This window comes from Manis pentadactyla, chromosome 11 (genome assembly GCF_030020395.1).
Source record: "Manis pentadactyla isolate mManPen7 chromosome 11, mManPen7.hap1, whole genome shotgun sequence".
Lineage (NCBI taxonomy): Eukaryota > Metazoa > Chordata > Mammalia > Pholidota > Manidae > Manis > Manis pentadactyla.
In genome coordinates this window covers 11,230,502-11,257,643 of record NC_080029.1, presented here as the reverse complement: position 1 = coordinate 11,257,643, position 27,142 = coordinate 11,230,502, and the positions used below count along the sequence as shown (strand labels likewise).

The window sequence follows — 27,142 nt, the reverse complement described above, 5'->3', positions numbered from 1 at the left end:
TCAGGATGAGGGGTTGGCCCTAGAGTGCAGCTCTAGGATGTCCCAGCAGACATCTATCTGTATAGGTGAAAATCTGCTTATAATTATATGAGCCTGGAACCTAACTTGATTCTATAATTAAGCACAAAGTAATTTGTACACAGATTTATCACTCACTACATTTTCAGGAATTGAAGAACTACATATAGAGAGAAATTTGTTTGGGATTTCACCAAGAGTCAGTTACTCTTTTGGAAAAATCACATCGCTGTGGAATTTGAGTCAACGTGTCACATCTTTCACACTGTCAAATCTATAACTCTAGGTAGAAATGCAAACAGCTGTCAGACATTTGTATATTAAAATACATATTACATTATTAAACATTAATTTCCTTTTCTCTTTTAAGTTATAGTACATCCTATTGATTTTATTTTTTAAAGAATGTGCTCACATAGATTTTATTATTTGTGAATTTATTTGTAGCTTGTGTGAAAACTGATACAGAGAAGCCTCCCTGACATGGCCTCAGGAGGCCTGCAGAGCGCTCACAAGCCCACCAGTCCTGGAGAATTGCAGACCCCACAGGAAGGAAGAGACCGACCCCGTAGAACTCATATCATTTTGGCTATTTTACCATCCAGGAGCAGAAGGGAAGAGTTTCTGGCGACCCCAGCAACAGGCCCCCAACAGCCCAGCCAATGAGAGACTGTTACAGCTCAGCCAATGAGCAGCTGTGACAGGTTTCCTCCAATGAACGTTTGGCTTGGAACTGTCCCCAACTCCCCGTCCCCCCACCCCCCCCACCGAGCCTCTTCATCTCCTCAGGACTTGCTTGTGGTTTTGCCATAGCTAGCTTGGAGGGAACTGCAATTCTAGATTTAGGATTGAGCTGGCAGGACAGGCATGTGCTTGGGGTCAGGACCAAGCAGGAGAGAGAGAGAATCTGATGCCCCACCCCCAACCCTTTCTTTTTTTAAAGCTTACTGTGGTTGCCTGATGGAGAGTAACTAGGAGGCTACTACAGTGGTCCCGCCATGACAGAACCTTGGATTAGAAGAGGAGGTGGGAGGCGGTTCGATTTGTGATGTATTTTGAAGGTAAAATCCCCAGGATTTGCTAATAGAACTGTGATTTGAAAAAAACCACACAGTAGGCAGGGACTCAGAGAAAGTATGACAGAGGGAGACAATTGGTTAACCTACAGGAGATATTTCAGGTTTCCAGTTAGGAGATTACATTGAGAAAGGAGATTAAATTAGAAAAATGAAACAGAAAAATTTACATGTTGAAAATACATCTGTAAAAATATAAAGATTAAGCCCATTAAAAAACACTTGTTAGTGTATATTTAAATTGGAAGGTAGGTTTAGGGGTATGGGGGTTGTTTTATTATTATGTTTTATAACTTACATATGTATGTTACATATTCTCTTTTGTATGGGTTAAATAGCACATGATAGTACTTTTTTAAAAGCTTGGCAGTGTTATCTTTTGTGAGCCTGAGACCCTATTTCCTGAACGTGTCCAGAACTAGCAGAGCGTGTCCAGAGCGTGGGCAGCCTCAGGCCAACAGCCAGAGGTGAAGTGAGGGGTAAAAGGCTCAGAGCAGGACAGTGCAGCTGTCTGCCGGGGTCCAAGTTCTGGCCTTGATCCCTGTCGTGTGAACTTGGGTAGGTTCGGTCACTTTTATAAGACTTGGGATCCCCATCTGTAAAATGGATGAAAAAAGGACTAAAAATAGATCACATAGGCAAGGCCTCCAGCACGATGCCTGGCACAGAGGCTGCTGTTACTGTTGCCGTTGTGCCTGAGGATGGAATCGGAGGACGAGAATGGGGCTAGCGGCGGAGAGCGGCAATGTGAGCATCAGGCCACCTAGTAGGGATAGGACCCCTGCCCCAGTGGCAAGCTGGAGAAGTGTCCAGGTTTGTGTCACCAGTGTCCTCCTTCAGGGGTGTCCTGCAGTCCAGTCCCTTCAATTAACTCCTTCCATCTTCAAGCAGAAGTGAAATCCAATCCCAGCTTCCCTGTGGCCCAAAACAAGGAGGAAATGTTTTCTGTAGGAGGCCAGTTCATTCTCTACCTATAAGCAAGCTAAATAGGAGGCCAAACTTTAACAAGGAGACTATTTGATGAGCAGGGGGAAAGCAAAGGACTGAAATTACCTTGACATGTGCATCTGGCCTCTTCCCCCTTCCCCTCATCAGGCTGAGGACATGGCAGGGCCAGGCCCAAAGTGGACGTGAGTGGTTATGGAATTGGCTCATACAGTGGGACTGAGCACACCTGGAAATAGAGTGAAGATAATGGGATCCAGTTTCCCACCATCGGAAAGGAAAGTAACTTCCTATGGAAAAGGGGAAAGCCTAGAGTAACCCTCTGTGTTGATTTGAAATTGGAGATGTTGGTGTAAACTCATAATTTTTAAATATATAGAGTGATAGAAGTTGATACTAGATGTCTGTATTATCAATACACAGGTACACATATAGATACATATATATATATATACACATATATTTTCTAGTTCTGTCTGCTAGAAAGCATAGAAGAAGTGTAAGCTCAGTAGCAATAACCACACCTAGAGCACAGGTTGTGGTTTCTAATTACCATTCTTCACTCAAATAACTAAAACTCATTACTGAAATGCCTGCTTCCAAGGTTGGGGCATGGAAATTACAAAATGAGCCTGGAGCACCTTTTGCTAAATGTCAGGAAATAACTCAAAAAACAAAATGATGCATGAATATCAAAGCAACACAACAGCCAACTGAATGAGTTCCCAATAGTCAAAGCCAAAACAATATAAACATATGTCTAGCCCTTTTCTGGATACTGTTATGAACTCCTTAATGGTTTGCTAAAGGTGTTAGCCCATTTGGCTGCTATAACAAAAATACCATAGCCTGGGTGTTTTATAAACAACAGAAACTTATTATTCACAGTTCTGGAGGTTGGCAAGCCCAAGATCAAGGTGCTGGCAGATTCTTTTCCTGGAAAGAGCTTGCTTGTTGTCTTTTTACTGTGTCCTCACATGGCAGAAGGGACAAGGGAGCTCTCTGAAGTCTCTTTTATAAGGGCACTACTCCTGTCCATCAGGCTCCATCCTCAGAAACTAATCATCTCCCAGAGGCCCACCTGCAAATGCCATAATACTGGAGTTAGGGTTTAACAAATGTATTATAGGGGGACATAAACATTTAGTCTATAGTACTGAATACTAGAGTATAGGTTTGGCTGCTATAACAAAACCCAAAGACTGACAATGGCTAAACAAAAAGAAGTTTAATTCTCTTGCACTTAAAAGTCTGGCATGCTGCTGCTCCTCTGCTAAGTCATTAGGGACTCAAACTCCTTCTATCTTGTTTCTTTGCATCCTCAACACCCATCTTCTACCTTATAGACCAATATGGTCACTCCACTTCCTGTCAGTGCATCGTTGTTCTAGCCAGGATAGGAGAAAAGAGGAAGAGGTAAGTATGTGCCTTCCCTTTAAAGACATGACCTCAAAGTTGTGCATATCATTTCTGGTCATATCCCACCCTCCCAAACATAGTCACCAGATCATGCCAATCTACAAGGGAGGCTGGGAGGGAAAATGTTGTATTTAGCTGAGCAATTGTGTACCTAGCTAAAAATTATTTTACCATATAAGAAAGGGATAACAGTAATTGGGGAAGAGTTAGCACTCTGCCTCTCTTACAAATTCCTTGTTTTGCTTTAGTTAAACTGAGATGATTTCTGTTACATATGACCAACATGACAGAAATACAGGTAAAGGGGACATTTAACTTTCACTAACCATCTCCTGTGTCCCAGGCACTTCATATAGATTGTCGCTTTTAATCTTAAGGACTCAATAAAGTAGTGTCTGACAGGTGGGAAAAACTGAGGCTCAGAGACACATAGTGACTTGCTCACAGTCATAAGCCATAAATGGCAGAAGTAGAACCTGAACCTAGATCCCCAGGACCCCCAAATTAAGATTCTTCCCATGAAACCCTCACACCCATAACCAGCCCTCACCCCACTGGGACTGGGAATATGCTGGCTCTAGAGATTCTCTCCTCATTTTCTGTGGGTGTCACAGCCTGTCTTTAGTTGGCATCCTCTCCTCTCCCTCTAGCAGCGCTGGTGCCATTCTCAATGATGCACCGCTGTGCTTAGACAGGGGGCTGTGCCTAGAGGTACACCCTGATCTCAGGATTAGAACTTGGGTGTTAGCACACACCTCAGTCATCCCTTAGTCACCTATGTACTCGTAAATACGATCATAATAGGTGCTTCCCCAGAGAAGCTCCCAGTGCAGCAAGACTCAAAATAGATATAAATTTAACAGTGCTGAAGGTGCTGAGATAGAGGTAGGTTTGAGGTAAAGCAGGGACACACAGGACGTGAGAGTCTCCATGAATTTCCTGAAACCAAATGTAAGTGTGTGTGCGTCTGTATGTGGGTTTCCTCCAGGGTGAAGGTCCAGGATCTTTATCAGATTCTTCAGATGATTGACAGCTTGTGGGGTAGACACTCGGCACTATAGGTTAAGAAGGCTGAGGAGGCCAGGATGTAGTGATGGGGAGGGGTGATGTGGGCACCTGAGGCGCTGGCAGGAAAGAGCCTGGAGAAGTGGAGGGCAAGGGCCGCTGCTCAGGGCTAGCCTGCCATGCTGAGGAGCATGGACTTCACTCTCAGGGCAATCTGCAGTTATTGCCTACATGGGCGTCTCTTTTACTCCTGGCCTATGTCACGTAACCCTCATAGCTTTGGATTGTCTTATGGTGTCTCCTAGGCACTGTGAGTACACAGAGAACCAGCTCCTTACAAACACCAGGGAGACTTCTCACAGGAGATGCACTGGGTCCCAAAGCAGGAGGCATTTGCCCAGTAGATGTTTTAGTCAGAAAGACTGGGCTGTAAGTTAACAGAGACCCCCTTGGAACTGCCTTAAACTCAGAGGTGTGCTTGCAAATGTTTAATAACCAACTCTTAGTGGGGGATCTCTATTTGTAACATGTGCTATTTTCTGTGGTGTAAATACTGCTGCTGTGGCCTATTTTAAGCTACCAATGTGATGTCGCTGAAGAAAGGTGTATAATTAGGTTTCGTGAGTCAGCTCCAGCACCCCACTGCTTAAACTCCACCTATTAGAAGAACATAATGAATCTCACAGGCACCAAGCTAGAGCTGCATCTGGGACTTAGACCAGACTGGATGCCAACCAGACACAGGAACTGGAGAGTTTTGTGGCCTAGGCTGTCGCTCCTCTCCCTCTTTGTTCTCCCTCTTCTGTTGGCCTGCTTCTCTCAGTTGTGGCAGACTGGCTTTCTCTCCTCCTCAGTTCATGGAGCAGAGAATTGCTATTGACAAAAGGTTCCAAGTTTTCATCTCCCTTTTGACAAGAGAGCAGCCAGCCTGAAGTTTGGCCTCTTAGTCCCAATTTCAAATTCCCTGGAGAGGGAGTCCGCTGGCCCAGCTTGGATAGGTGCTGGGCCCTGGTCCAATTGGCTATGGCCATGGGGCAGAATGTCCTTGTACCAAGTGGCGGGGAGCAAGCCCTCTGAGGCTGTAGCCAGGGTGTACGGGAAGGGGGTGAACAGAGGAGAAAGAAGCAAGCTCTGAGCAACTAGCCCCATAGGTGTCTCTCCCCAGCAGAAAATGGGGGAAATTAATCATCCACCACCTAGTCAAAGGTCTAGAAGAAATGGCACAAACTATCCACCCAGATAATCACTCATGCATTTAATTATTAATTCACTTACTCATGCATTTAGCATGAATCTGACATTCATTGGATATACACTGCATATTAGATAGACATGCGGGGCTAAAAATGAAGGGAAAGATGAATAAGATCTAGTCACTGCCTCCAAAGACTTTGCCATCTGGGAGTGAGACAAAGCATCCATAACATGACATTGAAAAAGCTTTGCAAGTAATACATACAAAGTGCCGATCCCCATGGAGAGCTCCAAGATGGTCCAGCGATCCTTGCCCTGTGTTCACACCCCTGTATTTCCCTTCCACACTGCCCCAGAGTTGGTCTGTGTAGCCAACAGAAGTAGAAATGATGATATAAAATTTCTGATATTAGGTTATGAAAGACAGTGGATTATCTCCTGGGTACACTCTGTCTTGCTCTCTTAGATGGTTGGCTCCAGAGGAAGCCAGTTGCCACGTACTGAATGGCCCTATGGAAAGGCCCACGTGGTCAAGAACTGAAGTCTTCTGCTAGCAACCACATGAGCGAGCTTGGAAGTGGATCCTTCTGCCCCACTCAAGCCTTCAGAGGAGACTGTGGCCCTGACCAAGAGCTTGAAAGCAACCTCAGGAGAGACCCTCATGAGCCAGAACCATCCTTCTAAGTCACTCTCAGATTAGTGACCCTCTCAAATGGCAGGAGATAATACATATTCATTGTTTTAAGCTGAGAGGGTTGGGGATAATTTCTTACACAGCAATAGGTGACTAACACAGGAGGTGACAATCAAGGTGGATCTTAGAGAACGAACTCACCAAGCAGTAACAGAAAGGCCAACAAAGCAGGTCATTCTAGCAATGCCATGTGCAAAGCTGTAGACAAGCAACAGCAAGACAAGAATGGGGACGTAAGAGTGGTATGGTCAGAACTGAGTTGGCTGGGAGGAGACAGCAGGCAGCTCTAAATATGGGCCAGGCAGGGGAAGGGCCATGGATGCCGTCATCAGGTCAGTAGCTTCAAACCTTTCTTAGCACTAGAAGCCCTTTCTTCAAATAAAATCTTGTACAAGAGGCCAGGCTGAAAAAAGTCAAAATGGAGCTTCTCTGGTTGGAGGCAGGTAGAGTGGGGATTGGAGTAGAAGAGGGTCGTGCTCCTCCCTCCCCATCCCAACTTGCTTCCATACACATACACATGGACCAGCTCTGGAAGGATACATGGCAAACTGGGGAATGGGTGGCTGGATGGATATGAGGAAGACTCGCTTTTTACTATATTTTCTTTCTTATTTTTTGCATTTCAAATTGCATGCGTTATTATTCAGAGAAGTAAAAGAGAAGCAAATAAAATTAAAGATAAAGCAACAAGACAACAGTGACAACAAAACAAGCTTAGGTGGAAAAGTCCAGAAAGTATTTAAGCAGGGCAGTTCCAGGGTCAGATCACACTGCAGAAAGGTCCCTCTGAATATCCTGTGCAGGAACGTTAGGACACTAGGGATGGGACAAGAGCCCAGTCAATCCAGAGGCCACTTGTGAGATTCTGGCTTATGTATCTTGGGGCCCAGAGTAGAGCATGCAATCAGGGGACATGTATGAGGTGGAAAGGCCAAAGCCTTTTAAAAGCCACTTTTGTTCAGTCAACAAATACTTACTAAGCAGGAGCATGCACTGTATGTGGAAAATGCACCTGTGGTGGGGCTCAAGTCCAGCTCTGCCACTCAGGCTCTGTAGGGAGCTCCCTGACCACTCCATGCCTCAGTTTTCTCATCTGTAAAAAGGGATTATTAATATTACTTACCTCCTATTTTATAAGAAATATTTTGCTTTTGTCATAAATGTTCAAATGTACAGAAAGGTAGAGAGAATAGTATATTAAACACCCATATATTGCTTCCTAGATTTAACAGTTTGTAACAATTTGCCATACTTGCTTCATTTCATTGTCATTATTAACTGAATTATTTAAAATAAAGCATACACATCACTGAATTTCACCTCTAAATGATTGATTATGCCAAAGGATATTTGTTTTCCCTACAGTAACTGCAACATTACGTTCTCACCTAAAGAAAGTAATTCCTTTATGTCATCTCAACCACAGCGCATATTCAGATTTGCCTAAAGGTCTCCCAAATGTCTTTCACTGCTCACTTTTTGCAAACTTGGTTCCAGTCAAGGTCAGCCAGCACGTTGCTCTCAGAGGGTCTTTGCTGTACAAATGAAATGACTCAATAATCACAAGGCACCTAGGCAGTTCCCTGGCGGAAGTACTCCGTGAGTGACTGCTTACTGATCATTAAAGATTGGGAGCTAACCTCAGAGGGCCCCAGAACTCCAGAGCTGCAGACACACCCTATCCCAGTAGGATGATAAGGGGCCAAGGGAAGCAGGACCTAGGACCAGAAAGCTTGCATTGTGGGGGGCAGTGACCCCATGACTGAGCAGATAGCCCAGAGGGGAGCCTCCGACCTGGACCTCTGGCTAAGACGTGACTGTCCTCTAGCAGGTGACTTCCTCAGCATAGTATCTCCCCAGGGGGAGAAGAATGGTCTGCGTGGTTGCGGTGGAATCAGGATGCTTCTACCTAGGGTCTGGGCTGCAGGAGAAACACATGTAGAGGCATGTCTGGGAGTTTTTAGGCAGACAGGCCCTAAGTAGAGGCGTCTGAGCTTTGCTCCAGGGATAGCTCGTTGTTGTAGTGAGCCTGGCCAGCCTAGCTCTGGCCTCCCACAGTGCTTGGAGAACTGTTTGCCCAGGTCTCCCCTTCTCTTCCTCTCTAAGGCTCTGTCCTGGATAGGGGGCTGGGGTGTCATAAACTCCCTGCTATCTCCAAATGTGTTGCTCCTCCCTGCCACACCCAGTTTGGTATTCTTGGGCCTCCCAGGTTATCACTGCTCCTGAGACATGAAAGGAGAAGATACCTGTAGACCAAGCGTGGTCCTCACTTCCCCACAGTGACTGAGTCAGAGGAAAACTTGTGACCCTACATGGGCCAATCCGGGTTCATGAGGATCAGCTCCAGGACTCAGGCTGAAACCATAGGGAAAGAAGCATTCTTTGCACATGAGAATAAGCTGGAGCTGCTCAGAGCAACTTTGCCTCCATTCAGGGAAAACCTGAATAAGAATAAAACCAGGTGTTGCCTCTGGCAACACTGGAACTCAATCTTTGGAGAGAAGGTCGGAATTAAACGTGAAACTGCAAGGCAGTGAGTATTTTGAAGAAACAGAGCAGGATATTCCGGAGAGGGGTAGTGAGAGGCCATCGGAAAAGGTGGCAAATCCAAATGTAGACCCGAAGGATTAGCAAGAGTTAGCCAGGCCCAGGGTTTCAGTGGGGGAAGCGCGGTGTGGAAGAGGAAAGAGTGCCTGGAAAGCCCTGAGGCCAGGAAGAGTACTCCGGGGACTGGCCCGTGTGGTTTGGGCTGCCCTGTCCCTGCCCCTGCCCTCTTTTTTTCGGAGAATTGTGCCTCCTTCCTTCCAGCCCACACCATGTGGTTACCATAGGAACCTTGCTCCTATGATTGACCACACCCCTCTGGCTCAGTTGATTGGACTAGAGATGAACACCTCACCCAGACTGGACCAATCAGAGTCCTGACCCCTGGAGACGGGGAGATAGGGACCCAAAGAGTGATGAGGCTCTCAGCTCAGGTCTGGACCAGTCACACATAGACTGAAGAGACGCTGGCCGCCGGGTTTTCAGCTGAGGTTACCGCCAGGGAAACACTGAAAGACACCTCTGCAGAGAGATGTTAGTGAGGCAGATTGCAAGGGATGAGGAACAGCGAAAGAGCCTGATTCTTGTTCCTCCGAGATACGGCTACACCCTTGTGCTGGAGCTCCTTGAAACAAATCCCCTTTTTTGCTTAAGTTGCATCCAGCGAATTTCTACCATTTGCGACAAAACAAGCCCTAGCCAATACCTTTCCAAGTTCTAGGGCTTTGTAGATGCATAAATACGGCAGTGTCTCCACCCTGAGGAAGGTCATAAACCAGTGGGAGAGACGGATATATACGCTAAACATTAACTACAAGGCGATAAGTGCTACAATACTAGTTTGTGCAAGGCAGGTAGGCTGTGCAGAGATAAATTAAGATAACAGATATAGAAGCCTTTTGGGGAAAAAAACCCATAGTATGAAGGTCTTCTATAATCATTCTTATGAGATTCAATTGCATTTCTCCATTCCGTTTAATCAAGAACACAGCCACCCTCCTTTCAGAATGATACTCTTTTACAAGGCAGGTGCTGACCTTTTATCTGGCGATTGGTAAATTATTCCAGGGTCTGATGCTTTTAGTTCCTCATCTGTGCTTGTTGAGTGAATGGATAAATAGCATTATAGTTTCCCAAATAACTGGGAAGCTCTTGCAGTTTCTGCCCTTGCTGCTATGTCAGTTTTCTATCTACCCTGTCTGCCCTGCCTACATCAAACTCTCCTTGACTCTATGAAATCAAAAGGCTGCTGACTCAACTAAAATAAATTTTTGCAAGTGAATCACTGATTGAGAAGTTTGGTGATAGACATTAATTATGGATGGTGACATTATGTCTGGAGAGGTGTGACAGCTTCCACAAAAACAATCTTTGAAATCATCCTGTCCAAGGACACTGCAGACATTCAAATAGTTTATGAAGCAGCAATATTTTACTGACAAACACCTTCCTTCCACCCTCATCATAGGCAGACACCTGTTTCTTCCTGCTGAATTTTCTATGGCAGCAGTAACAGTACAAGCGCAGGGGTCCCCTGGTGTTCCGGAACAAAGCAGACTTTGGTGTCAAGCTGACTTGGGTTCAAATCCCAGCTCCACCAATTGCCAGCTGTGGGGTCTTGGGTAAATTACTTAACCTCTCTGAGCCTCCGCTTCTTCATTTGTTGAAGGAAGGAAAAGACACTGACAAAAGCTCAGCTGTTGGGTGGATGGGTGGCTACAGAACCAGGTGGATTGCAAGGATTAAGTGGAGAGGGTGGATGAACAGTCTACCATGAAACGGAGCTGAACAACTATTTCTCCTCTTGTAACCTAGAGTGAATCGAGTTTTCTGGGATGGGCTGGGAAGGCAGGACTTCCTTTCCAGCACAGCTGACCTACTCCTAGTGAGCAGAATCTGCTCAATCACACTTAATGAGAATAATGGGTTTCTAGAGAACCCCCTACACTCAATAACTGAAGAATAATTCTAAAGTTGAGGGCATGATCCTCACAGCACAAATTTGCAACCATCGTAGTATTGTTGTGCTTCCATTGAGATTTTGCTATTACTAGAATAAAATCTCTATTACTTTGCATATTGCTTCACATAAATTAACATCAAGAGCTAACACAGCGACTGGCCTTCATTAGCACTTTATCTCCGCTAACCTTTCCGCAAAAGTGATTACAACATTGATGTATTTTACAGCCTCAGCACTTCCAAGACCACTTGAACTCAGAAGTCGCAGACCACCTGAACATCGTGGTTCCCAGCAGCTGAGGATGTTATTTCTGCTTCTCTGCTACAGTGGCGCCACCCTGTGGCAGCATCGTGAACAGCGTCCTAATCCCAATCACCAGTTTTGGAATTAGGGGATTCTTGACTAGTTTTTTAATTGGGTGGGGTTCTGTGTTTTTAACTATGGGGCATAATAAGAGGCCTTATTCGTATTTTTACATTATTTGAGATTTATAAAATGTAATTGCACTATATTCGATTTACCTAAAACTATTAACTTCAGATTTTTGAGATTTTGAGAAGTTTGCAGCTCAAGTCTCTAGGAAGCACAATGGAAAAGCAATCATACATCTCACATTATTCACTTCCAGAAGGAGCCCCACTCTGGCCAGGATTGCACCAGACTTTTTGGAGAAAGCCACCTCTTCTTCGCATGTGTAAGAGGTGTCTTCACTTGTCCTTGGAAACTCACAGCTGCTTTCTCCATCTACTGGAGGCTTCCCAAGCTGTTTCTGCAGCAAGCAGTGGACACCTCAAGGGCCCATGCATGTGGGCCCTGAGCAATCTTTCTCTTTATCCAAATCCTTTCCTTACATAACTCAGGGTGGTGCTTTTCAAATTGGGGTCTCTAGGCATGACTCTGGGGGTCTATGAGTCTTACCAAAAGGGTTGAACATTGTGTTTTCATCTGGGGTCATCTGGATGAACACCCCAGAACCAGTGCTGCTTCCCAATTTTAAAACCTGCTTATCCATTTGGATTAAGGTCACATTCATGGCAAATGAATCAGTGTGCAGTAAAACTGAAGGCAAATATTTCACCAGAGTTCAAACAGAGAAAGATGGCAAGAAAATTGTGTGGTCCTATAAAACAATGGATTTTTCAGCTCTCACCTCCTTCCCATCCAACTTGGGACAATATGCATTAACAGTAAGTGTGGTTTAAATAAACATAAAGAAGTTTCACTGAATATTGTTTAAGTATTTTCTGTTATGTTGGATGTGCACGACTAAACTGATTGGCTCATTAAAATAATGGATAGGTGGTTTAAAAGGAGTTTATTATTTAACCTACCCTCCTCCAAAAATCAACAGCGATCATGTCAGTGACTCAAATAATGTTTCATTATTTAAAAAAATCAAGTTGAAAATGCATCTTTCCCCCATTAAATCACAGACCAGTGATTCAGTTTCAGTAAAACATCCATCACATTGATTTAATGCTGTTAATTTGAAGTTCATGATTTTTTATTTATATTTAAAAATTTATGTTAGTTGAAAAGCTGAGGCAACATATGAACTTTCTGAATATGGAGATTTAACTGTTTTGTTTTTCTTCCTTTTCTTCCCTGCCCTAGAAGGATTCAACACAATCTAGGAAGGGAGTTTCCTCACCCACACCCCCTCATAAATATTTCCAAATATTTCCCTTCCCTTCCAGTAGTAGATGAAGAATGAGTCTTTCCAGCCCTTGGGGCAATGAAAACCAGTTTTTCAATGTGTAATGTTTTAGTGTTGTTTTATTCGCCCATTAAGGTCTATCAGGAAAGAAAAGAGAGTAGGACTTTTGTGCAAAGGAATTAAGAGGGAAGGGTTGCATGCACTACACTGAAAGCCCCAGAACTGTGCTGGAAGCTCCCCCACTTCCTGGGAGGCTCTGGGTACAGAAGCCTCTGTCACCTGCTGTGGGAGGGGGTCTTCCCACACATACTAACACCAAGCAATTCTCAAACACCAGCAGGGTGTCCAAGAATGCAATTCTGATGCTATCTGCCCAGAGACAGCACCAGATTCCCCAGGTTAAGGGCTCCATCCTACAAGACTGCCTTCTACCCAAAACTCCAAATGCTGGTCGCAAGCCTCAGGCTGTTACCTGTGCTTCTGACCTACTGGCTACAAATTGGAGGCTCCAACAAACTCCCACTTAGGTTCAATCAATTTGCTCGAGCAGCTCACAGAACTGTAAGGAAAGCACTTACTTCTACCAATTTAATAAAGGAAAGCGAAAGGATACAAGTTAACAGCCAGATGAAGAGAGACATAGGGCAAGGTCCCAAATAAAGGAGCTTCTGTCCTTGTGGAGCTTGGGGCCTGGCTCGGTGACATGTGGACATGTTCTGGTTCCCCCAGCATAGAAGCTCTCCCCGACTGGAAGTGGGATCCAACCGAGCAGAGCAGAGAGCAGAGCTGTAAGCTCTTCTCAGGGGGGGTTGTGAGGGCTTCATTGCACGGTCATGATTGACTAAATTGGCGTTTGGCTGATTCAGCCTCCAGCCCCTGACCGTGGGTGGGGGTCCAAAAGTCTCTCATTAACATGACAAAACACCTGTTTCACCTTTAAGACTCTGCAGTGTTTTCAGGAACTGTGGATGAAGACCAAATATACCTGGGAAAGATGTATTTGGTCATATGAATGACCAAACATGTATTTCTTATGATTCATTATATCACACCTGCATGCAAGGTGGATCAGGTTCTTGTCATGGAATGCCCAGCAGGGACAACACCCAGTGGTGCCACAAAACTGTCCTGGTGTACCTATGCAGTATGGACACCTCCTTGAAATGCTCCAGGGCCCCTGAGAGTCCAGAGGGCATGCCAGACCACCCAGTGGTGGGGATGGGGGAGGCCTCACAGCTGTATTAGTTGGGGGAGGACATACTCACGCTGGAGGTCCCCAAGCTGGAACAGTGATGGGAGACGACACGGTCACCAGTCAACCCTACGGGAAACACCCCGGAGGAGCGCACACTGCCCAGCACTGCTGGTACAGGGGAGAGGGAATAAGGGAGCAGGTTCCTTGGGGCCAAAGGAATCTGGAGGCTGGGACTAACCGATGCTGCCGAGACAACCCAGACAGGAGAATCAAATGGCAGGAAAGATGTAGTTTCTCTTTTCCTCCCTGCCAGTATTTTTCTGATGGCTGGGCCTGTCAGAAAGCCAGCTGGCCAAGGAGTTTGGAATGCGGTTTTCAGAGTCCCAGCCCTAGAGTAGATGGAAGGTGGGCTTGGGGCTGAGAGACACTAGGCCAGTGACCACCAAGCCACATTTAAGGCCAGAGAAGAGTTAAAATCCTGCATCTCATTTGGGACTCCTAGTTATGAGCCATAGATGCTGACTCCAGCTGACTGAAGCTGAAAAGGAGTTTACCAAAGGCTATTGGGCATCTCACAGAACTGGTTTGAAAATTGAGATTAGAAACTGGGCCAGAAACACAGAATCATAGCCCAGACCAGAAAGGACATGGCTGCCCTCCAACATCTAATATTGCTGCCATGGTGTGATAGTTCTATTATTTTCCAGAAGGATTCCTTCTCCCCTCTTCCACCCATGCCTCCCTTCCCCATGACTATGGGCTTGGCCATGTGGCCTGCACTGCATTCCATGTGACCTCCATGGAATGTGGGCAAAGTGGACTGCCCTTTCTGAGCAGTGTTTCTGTTCAGCTGTCCTGCTCCTGCTGTCCAGATGAGAAGAGCATACTTTAGGGAGCAGCCGCTCCTCCAGGCCGAGCTCTGGAAAGATGTGGAGAACACCTAAACCGAACCTGCAGCCTGCAGCCCAGCCTGTGCAAGCGCAGTAGAACCCTGCCAATCAATAGTCCACTGACAGCCCATCCACAGAACTGTGAGTGAGAAGCACACACTGTCGGAACCCACAGAGGCTTGGGGATATTTGTCACCCCAGTACAGGCTGACAAGTACACAGGGCCAGCTAGAAAGATCTCTCCTTCCCTGCTTCTTTGTAAAAAGCTCTAGTTCCAGATACTAAACCCTATCAGAGGTGTCCTGGGGGCCAAGCCCAGGTCACACACCTGCACAGTGTTTGACTCTGAGGAAGGTACATATCAGGAGCTTTTCTTCTCTATAGAAGTGGGTGGGCTCCATATCTTCTAAGGTCCAAACAGACACAAGGTCAGTGTCCTGGGTGAAATGGTGTCCTTCCAGGATTCGTGTCTACTGGGAACCTCAGAACGCGACCTTATTTGAAATAGGGCCTTTGCAGACATAACTGGTTAGGATAAGGTGACACTGGACTAGGGTGGGTCCTAATCTAATGACTGGCATCCTTTTAAGAAGAGAAAATTGATAAATATAGAGAAACCCTGGGAAGAAGGCCATGTGAGAGTGGAGGCAGAGATTGGAGTGATCCCTCTACAAGCTGAGGAACATCAAGGATTGCCGGCTTCTCCAGAGCCTCCAGAGAGAGCGTAGTCCAGATGCCACCTGGATTTTGCATTGTTAGCTTCCAGAACTGTGAGAAAATACATTTCCACTGTTTAAAGCCACCCAGTTTGTGGTACTTTGTTACAGCAGCCAAGGCAAACTAATACAGTGAGCCGATCCTCAAACACAGGAAGGAGGTGTGCAAGCCACCCTCAACAAGAAAGACATTTCCTTTCCGCATACATGTTTCAGTAATATTCTGAAACAATAATTCAAGGGGAGGATTCTTGAATGTTTCTTCTTTAAAAGCAATTTTTTCATGAACCTAAGGAAATGTAGCAAGGTGTCCTCTGGGTACTATGGCCCCTACAGAAGGAATTTGGTATTTTCGGTCTCTGCCACCTCCCAGCTCCCATCTGACCCAAAGATAACTTTGCCTGAATAGGGCTACTCAAGACCCTTGGGTGAAAAACATCCTTCTTCAAAAATCTGGAATTTCAGAGTTCAGGGGCTGCTGTGGGGACAAATATCTAGGGTTGGAGTTTGCTCTCTGAGCAAGACCTGAGCTGACTGCGTTAGTCTTCGAGTTATATCCATGCATCTTTCTAATAATGAAGAGCGCGTTCTGTTAGACCCTCTCAAAGTCATTTTGGAACAATGTGGGGAATAGAAATACGTTTCTTATGTGTCTTTTTAAAATTAGAGATTCAACAAGGCAATGGCATGGAGAAAAAGAAGGGGAACGCTCTAATTAAGAGACCTCAGAGGCACAATGATAAAGGTTATGTGTGGGCCTCACTTGGATCCTGATTCCCATATATCACCTGTAAGAAAACATTTTTTAGATAATCAGGGAAATTTGAATATGAAATAGGTATGAGATAAGCTCAAGTCATTATTGACAACTTTGTTAGGTATGATATTGGCTTTGTAAGAAAGGGACAATTTTTAAAGAGGTCTGGTACAACAAAATGCCATAATGTTTGGGATATGCTTTAAAGAGACTATGATGGAAGACTGAAATTTTGACTATTGTTTTTAGGCAAGAGGTGTGATTTCTAGCAGCCTGTCTGATTGCCCTTAGCATAAGACCTTTTTGGGTGGTGGGGAGTCATTTTTTGCCAGGCACTGTGCTGAGTGCTTTTTAAAATCAAGGTCCATACAATGAAACGCACAAATCTCAGTGTACAGCTTGATGAATATTGACACAGCATGGGACTATTTTGAAAACAAGCATGCAATATTGTAACAAATGAAAAGAAGCAATAAGGCTGTTTGTAAAAAATATTTAAAACCAGTGGAGAGACATTTGGTTAAATACCATATATTAAGCATACATGTTTATCTCTGTTTCTACCTAAAACTCATCCAAAATGACAGTCAAGGACTAAAACAAGCGTAAGCCTCCCGGAAGAGGGAGGCGGGAGATGCACAAACTGCCGAGGGAGAGAAGTGGCTCAGTCCCTTTGGGCAGCATAGCAAAATACCACAGACTGGGTGCTTTCAAACGACAGATGCGTTTCTCACAGCCTGGAAGCTGGAAGTCTGAGACCAGGAGCCAGCGTGGCTGGGCGAGGTCTTCCTGTGGGTTACAGACTTCCTGTTGGGCCCTCACCTGGGAAGGGGCTGGGAGCTCTCTGCAGCCTCTTTGTCCAGGGCACTGCTCCCATTCAGGAGGCTCCCCTCTCATGCCCTAAGCACCTCCCCAAGTTCCCCCTCCTAACACCATCACCTCTGGGGGTTAGGATAGCAGTATATAAATTTGGAGATTTATATATTCAGACCACAGCAAGGTGTCAACACATTTTTAGAATACGGACAGGTATTGAAGGAATAATACTTGCCTAGGAGGGCAGGAAGCTTCCCTGCAAGGCCCTTGGGAAGGGCTGGTGGAAGCCCACTTCACCCTTGGTGAACTTGCAATGGTATTAGAGACAGTAGAGATGGAAGCAGGCAGGGTAGGGATGTGGCAGTGATAGCAGAGGGTGCTATGTGGAATAATGGCCCTCAAAGATATGAGGCCCTAATCCCTGGAGCTGTGAATATTACCTTACTTGGAAAAAGGGTCTTTGCAGATGTGATTAAGTTAAGGGTCTTGAGATGGAGAGAATTTCCTGGTTTATTCAGGTAGACCCTAAATGTAATCATGCAGTCCTTATCAAAGGGAAGGGAGATTTGGCATAGACCCAGAGAAGGCCACGAGAAGGTAGGGCAGAGAGAGATTTAAAGATGGTGGCCCTAGAGGTGGGACTGATGCGACCACAAGCCAAGGACCACCAGCAGCCACCAAAGCTGAGGAAGCAAGGAATGGAGTCTCCCCTAGAACATGTGGAGTTGGGGGAGTGAAGCCCTGCAGACACTTTAACTTTGGACTTCAGGACTCCAGCTTCGTGAGAGAATAAATTTCTGTTGTAAGTCACCAAGTTTGTGGTAATTTGTTATAGTGGCCACAGGAAACTGATACAGAGTTTGACCTTCAGTCAGAGATAAGGTGCTGTAAGACACCGGGCCCCACCCTCCCCAGTGCTGCCCCACCCTGGCAGCAGGCAGGAGGTTTAGTGTCTGGCCAAGTTCAACCTGGACTCAGGGATGCTGGGCAGAGTGTGGGGTGCAGGCGAGGCCCGACTGAAAACCTGGAGAGTAACGAAGGTCTGCATTCCAAACACGGAGAACCCGGGCCTCTGTTTCCCACCTGACCTCTGGAATGTAAGCTAGTTGGGCTCATCCTCCTTGGGCAGGAGACTAAAGTATGGTTCTCCGGAGAAACTGAACAGCCTGAGAGAAAAGACATTCAGCCACTGACATCTGGGGGTCCCCCAACCAAAAGCTGACCTCCTGTCCTGTCATCCTGTGGCGTAGCCTCCAGCCCCACCTGTGGAAACTGTGCTTGCAGTCAGCTGTTTAGTGCCCCACTTCAAGGTGAAAGTGGACAGCGAAGGAGTGTCACACATTTGAGAATCCACCATACATTTTCTCAGACGAGTCTGAGAAAAGCTTCCAACATGAAAGAGAGATCAAAATGGGAAAAAGAAAACTGGACGCAGGGCTGCCGATGGATAGGACAGAAACATCCTCACATGTAGCAACCTTGGCTTCTACCCATGTGGGGGGCCCAGGCCAGCTTGGCCAGCTGCCTTCCCCTAGGGAGGGAGCTGTTTGGAGTAAACAACATGGTAGGGAAGAGAGGAAAACTAAAAAAAAAATAAACTAGAAGTCAAACAAAAAAATAACCTGGAATAAATATCCTAAGTTTGGTAATAAAGGATAATCGCCATTGAGACAGACTGCATTTTCCAATCAGGTATTTATCCTAAAACACATGCTGTGCTCATTCCTTAGATGTGGGTCGGGTGGGGCCCTGACTGCCCTCCCGGTAATGGGCGAGTGGAGCAGAGGTGATGCCGTATGGCTCATGGGGCTAGGCCACCAAAGGATACAGCTTCTGCCTGACTTTCCGGGTGTTTGCCCTGGGAACCCAGTCCCTATGTTGTGAGGAAGCCCAGGCTGCCTGGAAAGGTCTGGCAGACAAAATCCTGTGTTCTGGCAGATAACACCCCCCAGCTAGGCCCTAAGCTGACCCCAACATCAGTGGCCAGACGAGCGATGAGACTCTTTATGATGCCAGCCTCCTGCCTTTAGAGTCCCCTAGCGGAGGCCGCAGCACCATGCAACAGGGACAAGCCACCCCCCCTGAGCCCTGTCCAAATTCTTGACCCAAAGAGGCCATGAGAGAATATAAATGATTATTGTGGTTTTGAGCCACAAAGTTTTGGTGTAGTTAGGCACTATGAGACAATGGGTAGTCACAGTAATACAGCCATGAAATAAGAATAGAAAGTGAATAAAAATGGGATAATCATACAATGCACATGAGTGCAAGAAAGTACAGCTGCAGCCGAGTTTCGAATTCACTAGAAAGGCTGGAAGAGGAGGCCGGGCAATGGAATTCATGTTTCTGCAGCTTTGAGCGGTCTCACACTCCCCTGCTAAATAAAAAAATATTGCAATGGAAAACTCTTTTTAGCTCATTCTTTGTGGGAATCCTTGCTCAGTTTCTTATAAACGGAATGCTTTAGATACAAGGAATGCACCTTTTAAAAGCTTTTGTTGCATGTTGAAGGTATAGTTGCTGAGATGCCGGAAGCTGGTTGGTACCAGGTAGTCTTCTACCCACCCCAAGGAGGCTGGGAGCATCCAGCGCTCTGTGGGTATTTTACTGCTTCTCCTCAAAGGGCACTCAAAAGGGAGGAAGGCAGGAAGACGATCTCAGGAGGGAACTGGAAACTCAGGGGCAGTTAGGCATTTACTGCTTGGAATAGAGAGAGACTGAGGAGGTAACTGTGCCCATGCTCTAAAAAGCTGAGCATATGCTGGTCGTAAAACCTAAGAACAGCCATGCTAGCCTTTAGAAGGGACAAAATAATCCTGTGTTTATTCCTCTGATACAGAAAAGAGTTAAACTAGTGACAAGGAATGTAATGGAGGATTTTTGTTTTCTTTTAACCTGGATCCAGTAGAGAAATTTTATGATTTAAAGAGAAAATATAAAGTAGCAGTAATAAAAGTGTAGACTTGGTCTCTGTATGTGTAAAACAAAATAATGACAGCTGGTCGGCAGCCTCTAAGAAGACCCCCAGGATTCTCACCTCCTGGAATTCTTACCCCTGTGTCATCTCCTCCCCTTGAGTATGGGTTGGATTTATTGACTTGCTTCTAATGGACAGAATATGACATAGTGTCACTTTGGAGATAAGATTATAAAAGACCATAGTTTCCGGCTTGGCGGGCTTGCTTCCTGCAGAAATCGGCTGCAGCGTCATCAGGGAGCCCTGGGAGAGACCCCATGGTGAGCGTGAAGATCTCCCAAGAGATGGCCCCAGCCCCTGCCAACACCTCAACTGCACTCTTGAGAGAGCCAGAACCTCCCAGTTAAGTTGTTCCCAGATTCTTGATCCACAGAAACTGTGAGATAACTATTTTATTTTTGGACCCTAAGTTTTGGGGTGATTTGTTGTGCAGCAAAGGAAAACAGATACCATAGCTGTTATTATTGAGTACTTGTTGTGTAACAGGTGCAGTTCTCAGCACTTAACATTATTGATTGATTTGGTCTTCCCAGTAATCCTGTGCCATTTCCCCATTTTCAGTTGGAAAAACTGAAGCCCAGGAGGGGTTAATAAACTTATCCAAAGGCACAGTTAGAAAATAGTGAAGCTGGAATCTGAATTGAAGCATTCTGGTACTACAGCCATACTCACATAAATAAAGATAAAACAGCTGTTCATGTTTCACTGGATAGAATTGCATTATTTGCTCATGCCTAAAATGAGCAGTTTGGCAAAGGGTACCGAGTCATCTTAAACTAAGCAAGCTTTTCCACCCCCACTTCCTGCAGGAGCTTGGGAAAGGCTGGGTTTCCCCTTAAATTCACAATTCTGTAAAGTGGGTGAACAAACTGGGTTTACATACAGAGGAGGAAGAGGCTAATGGTTTGCTGGGTGGTGGCTAATGGTGTTGCCTCTTCTACAGCACAAGCTGGGTTATATCATTATTATTTATTTTGGAGGAAGACAGTGGGGAGTGGTAATGGATAGGGTTTCAGGTTATGTGGTCAGGAACTGGCTCATCAATGATTCTACTCATATGCAATGATTATTTTCATTGGTTCCAAGCCAAGGTACTCTTAGAGGCTGTCTGCACAGTGGTTAAGGTACTGGCTCTGAAACCAGAAAAATCTTGGTAGCTTCCAGCTGTATGACTCTGAATAAGCCTATTTACCTATCCAAAGGTCTGTTTCCTTATCTGAAATTACAGATAGTAATATAGCACAGGGTTGTGGTCAGAATTACAAAAGGTAACATATGTAAAGCATTTGGCCTGTGGAAGAGCTTAACGAATGATAGCCAGGATTCTTATTATATTTAATAAGGCACATCAAAGCACTACTAATTAGTTAAGAAGTATGTATTACCTTCCAAGTGTGAAACACCATGCTGGGCCTATACATGGATATAATACACCTTGATATCAAGGGGAACATAGAATCTAGTTGGGAAGTTAGGAAGCATACTCATCAAAAGATATTCCTGATAATACTTGGGAACACACGTTAAGTGGCAAACATTAGGCATGTTAAGAACTTAGAGTCAGTTTTTAAATTAAGGATGTTCAAATAAACAGAAAATCTTTTGAGTCACACAGTTTTAGAGCCTAAAAGGGACCACAGACTTTATAGGTCAGTAAACTGAAGTCCAAGAGGAACTGAGTGCCTTTATTTCAGGTCATAGAACAAGCCAAAGGAAGGATCATATTTGGGTTCAAATTTGGGCTCTGCCACTAACTAGCTGTGTGTCCTTGAGCAAGCTGCTCACCTTCTCTGGCCTTACTTGCATCATCTGCAATATTCTATTATTTCAGACCCCAGCCTTTTTTCTGACTCTCACCTCGCACGGTAGTGACCAAGAGCGTTACCACCCCTAATTTACACTGAATTATTTAGTATACTGGCCCAGAGTGTATGGTAATCCACATGTACATAAGAAAATCAACACCTCTAAAAGCAGAGAGAGTCAGGCTTGCTGGTAGCAGAGGCAGGCGAGTGTGTGGGAAACCCACAAAAGCTGATTACTTTTTATCTAAATGTCATCCTCTTTGAAATAAGAGACTTTCAGATGTTGATTTCTAAAACCATCTAGTTTCCGATTTTATGAAATGCTCTGGCTGGGAGTGAAGTGGAAACGCGAAGGATGTTCTCACTTGTATAGATGGATCAGTTCATTTGTCAAGGTCAGTCCTCTCTGACAAGCTAATCAGAAGATTCTACAACTGTCGTGGACCTAGAGAGTAAGTCACTGTCCCAGATTGAGGACTTAAATATTTTCCACATAAAGGCCTGAAAATGTTCTAGTCTTTGAGTGGGGCAGATATACTGCCACTTCTGGGGGAAATCATCCCTTTCCCAGCTTTGGCCTATCCGAGGCCTAACCTGAGTGCTCACCACCACCTGCTGGTGTTTAGATGAATAACCATTTTTAGGAAGGGCGGGCATTCCAGTTATTCATTCCCTAGAGACTTACTTCAGCTGTTGGCAGTCCAGGTCATTTGTAATTTGCTTGCCTATGTATGTACACATCTGTGTACATACTTCAACGAACATTTTATTTGAGAATAGTTTTAGACTTACAATAACGTTACAAAGATAGTAGAGCATTCCTGTACTTACCTAGCTTCCTCTTGCTGACATCTTACATTACCAGGGTACATTTGTCACTCCTAAAAAAAACCAACATTGATGTATTACTATTAACCAAACTCCAGACTATATTTGGATTTCACATTTCCACTAATGTCCTTTATCTGTTCCAAGATCCCTTCCAGAACACATTACATTTAGTGACCATGAGCCCTTAGTTTCCTCTGGGTGTGACAGGTTCAGCCTTTTCTTGTTTTCCATGATCTTGACAGTTTTCAAGGTTGTTTGGGTATTTTGAAGAACGTCCCTCAATTTGGGATTGCCTGGTGTTTTTCTCATGATTAGACTGGTTTATGGGCTCTCGGGAGACCCCAGAGGTGAAGTGCCCTTACATTACATCCTGCCAGGGTACCTGCTGTCAGAATATCACTGATGTTAACCTTGGTCACCTAGGCAAGCTAGTACCTGCCAGGTTTCTCCACTGAAAAGTTACAACTTTCCCCTTTCCATACTCCATTCCTAAATACAGCCCACACTTAAGATTGGAAGGGAATAAACTCTACCTCCTAAAGGGGGAGTATCCACATAAATGATTTGAAATTTTTTCTGTATGGAAAATTTGACTTTTTCCCCACATTTATTTATTCACTCAAGTATTTATATCAGCACGAACTTGTGGATATTTATCTTACACTTTTAAGTTATAACCCAATCCCATGTTATTCATTTTATTGTTCAAATTGTGCTTTCGCCAGTGGGAGCTTTCAGGCTGGCTCATGTGACCCTTTGACATGCCACCTTCCTTTTGCTTTTTGAGCACTTCCTTTACATATATCTAGTTCTTGTTTTAAAAAATTAGGAAACAGAACTAAGAGACCCTTTTAACCCCATCATCCCAACACAACTAGTTAGTATGTTAGTGTTTGTCTTCATGTTTTCAAAATATAGCCTCTAAAAAATGTAGGTTTTTACTCCTTAGCATGGTTTCTTTAACAGAAGTGCCAGTGACAGTTATATACTTACTAGATGCCTATGTCAGCGCACCTTCAGCTCTCTGCAATCAGACTATGTGCCCTTCCCCCAGCACTGAAGCCTCATCCGCAAAACGGAGGAAGTGATGGTTTCTCACAGGCTTCTGTGAGGATTTAACAAGGCAGCACGGACTAGATTAACAGCAAGGTCTCTGAATTAGAGACAGGCTGAGTGTACATCCCTTCCCTGCCACTTATTAGTGAGAAAACCTGGGCAAGTTCCTTCTCTGTGCCTCAATTTCATCTGTACAATGGGAAAACAAAAGGCCTTCCCTCTTAGTATTGCTGGAGAATCAAATGTGTTCAATGGTGCTGTGCCTGGCCCATGGCAAGCATTCAGTGTCAGCTATTGACTCTGGATAGACCTCCATGGAGGGGATTATAACCTAAATTTAACCATATAGTCTAAACCCCCTGGCTCAGTGCCTCACATATATAAGAGGTGCAGTGTTTAATAACACCTAGATATGCACACACAATGTACGTTCACCAGCAAAATGCAGTTACCTCTTCGTGCATCTAAGGTGGCAAATAAATGACTACACACACATAAACAAGGTCAGAATTACACCTTCAAATTTACCCAGAGTCCATTTGTCATCTATGATTTAGCTCTTTTAATCACTCAGTTGACATATAATTGACAAGTGAAAATTGTATTTATGGTGTATGACATCAGTTTGGTATTTTGCGTTCCATAAGGGGAGAATTTATGAAAAATGAAACTGTGGCATTTAGTCTTAAAAGAAACATTTCACTATGGCTCTGAATCTAAACCAGTGGTGTACACCCCCAAAAGCTCTTTATTAAATATTTAATCCTATTTTTCAGCAATTTTCAAACTTTCTTTATGCTATGACTTTCACCTTTTTTTAGGGACCAAATCACTAACCCAGGCTCACCCTCCTGGCTGTCTCTAGGTCTTAAAAGTTCTTAGTCTCCATTTCTAATAGTGTCTAGTTTGCAATGATTCAGAATAATGCATACCAGACTAATGTATACCTTATTACACTTATGAAATACAGTTAACATCTGCCCTGCTTTTCTTGAGTTTGATGGATAGATACCCTATGATGCTTCTTTTCTGACAGTGGAAAGAATATGGCCCTTGCAAAGGCAGATGGATGTGACCCTGCCACTTACTAGTTGTTTACTTTTGACCAAGTTTTTCTTACCTTTTCTGGGCCCATTTCCACAAATGTGAAACTGGGGTTTCCTATACTGCAGGACTGTAATGAGGATTATATGAGAAAGTACATGGAAAACTTTCTAGTACAGTCTGCCATGCAGAGGCACGCAACGTTCCTTTCTTTCCTTTCACCCTCCAACTTCAATGCACTGATGCACTTAGAACTACTATGTGCATTCGTGTACTGTTTTCTCATCCCATTGTACTTCAGTAGAAGGTCCCTCCAACTATCTTAGAAAACTACTTTGTACCCCACCCCTTGGGCACCAAGAGGAAAAATATCTAAGTGATTGTGTCAACTCAGGGGACTTCAGATTCATGCTTTTGAAACCCTTTGTTCAAATAAAATCTCTCTGGGAACTTTGATATAACAAAACAGATAAAGGAGGTAATTTTATTAGCATTCCTTTATTTTAGAATTTCATGTCTATATTTTTACAACACCTATTGAAATGATACTTAGAACTGATGTTTTGATGACACACATCAGAAACCTGACTTCAGAGATGGCGGCTGCAAACCTATCAACCTCAGCACTTACTCTTGACTGCACAGAATCAATAAAATTCTGATTCACTCAGAAAATAACTTAGTATCTTAACCACAGCTCATGATCTTCATAATAAACACAGGGTAAAAACTTATCTGTGGTACATTATCACATCACATACCTGTTACCACACTGGCTGACATCTTGATGCGATCTGGTCAGCCTATGTACCTGACTGAGCCTTGCCTGTCCTCTGCAGAGGACCATATGTATGTAGTGATGGGCTTTTTATACAATATTGTGTGATGAATTCACAGGGGCAAATTTAAGTATGTAAGTGCCAGTGCAGAACTACATCCTTCCTTGTCAACGACACATTTGAGACATTAAGTAGGCACAGAAATGACAACGAATTTATGCTGACAACTGTACAAAATGAGTTACTTGGCAGCACAAAGTGGGGATTGTCTAATGCCGTCAACTGGAGTATATGGACTCTTCTACTTTGAGGCTCTGCACATCACCAGATATCCCTTCCTGGTTTCTTAAGATTCAGCTGAAATGTCTCTCTAATCCTGCCTGGAGAAGGGCCTTCTCCTAGCCGCCTCTTCATCCTTCATCAGTGCTGGTAACTCCGCAAGGCAGGGGCTGGGCCATCCTCTGGCAGAGCAAGCTTCCTGCGAAGTGTTCTGCAGGCTGCTCCAGCAGTCTAGGTGGGCCCGATTCACAACTTTTCATTGCTCGTCTCTACCAGTTCCTGTAATAAAGGCTCCAACCTTAGTACATAAGCAGACAATTTTTCTTCATCCTTCTGGTAAGTGGTCAGATATTTGACCTGCAATTCCCTAAGATTATCAATAAAACCAAACACCTGCTCCAGAGCCCGCAGGCATTCAAGGACTGTAATTAGAAGATTGTTCATCTTGAGGACACGAATAACGCTGGGCCTCTAAGGCTCTCTAGCAATCGCCTTCTTTTCTCTGCATCTGATACCTTCCATGTCTTCATCATTTGAGTGGTATGAAACAGCCAGGATTAAAATTCTTCTTCTTCTGGTTCTGGAGGATCACTGCCCGAAAATACTCTCAGCATTTTTATTTCAGGTATTGCAGGGCAGGCTGAAGAGCCTAATTTAATGCCTGTGCCAACATAAGGGGCCTGAATTTTTGGGATCATATCCTGGTCTAGGTCAAAAGGGTATTTCCATACCCAAGAGCTCTGGGGAACTCGCCCTCTCTAAGAATTCATTTAATTTGCTTAAAAACTCACTATCCGGGTCTGGGGGCTTAAAAATCACTCTCCAGACAACCCCTTTTCCAGGTACCTCCTTAGGGACCAGAGCATGACTGGTCTCCTCAGTCAGCCCTACATTCCTGGTCTCGGACCTCCGGAATGTCCTCTCGAGCAGTCTGTACTCGCCCAAGGGAGCTCAACCAGCCTGCAGAGCCTCCTCGATTTCCGCCAAATGACAGGTCTGGGGGATGCCAGCAATCAAGAGCGCTTTCCGAAGGTTCACATCCACCCGCTACACGAGTCTTCTAAGAGCCTCAGCGTCATGGTGTCTAAAACAACAGATTTAAATTGTAACTTGGCAGGGACACTGATGCCACCTCAATCCACAGTATCTCTCCGAGGTACCCCAGGTAAATTCCGTCAACGTCCCGAGTTCCGGCAGCCTGTGAGGACAAATCAGTCGTGTTAGCTGGTGTCACCGGCCCGGGTCCTAGAAGCCCCGCACACCTGCACCGGCGGGCGACGCCAGGGCGGCCTCCCAGCCGGCGCCACTGCTACACGCAGCCGCCTCACCCTGTCCTTCGCCGCGGGCTCCCTGCAGCGCCCGGCGGGGCCCGCTTCCCCGCGCCGTTATCTCGCGGAGTGTGGCTGCGTCGGTCAACGGCAGCAAGGCAACAGGGCCGGCTCCCGACGTTTCCCGGGCGGCACCTCATCCACTCACGTGAGG

General features: G+C 45.0%; 1 long non-coding RNA gene across 1 annotated transcript; it reads right to left on the bottom strand.

The window, feature by feature from the left end:
* Positions 1 to 796: 796 nt before the first annotated feature.
* Positions 797 to 26,713, bottom strand: LOC118910756 (uncharacterized). Its single transcript, XR_005024150.2, has 3 exons — positions 23,496 to 26,713; positions 22,503 to 22,552; positions 797 to 2,009 (listed from the first exon to the last, which is right to left on the bottom strand). It is a non-coding gene; the product is annotated as an uncharacterized LOC118910756 (long non-coding RNA).
* Between the last annotated feature and the right edge of the window lie 429 nt (positions 26,714 to 27,142).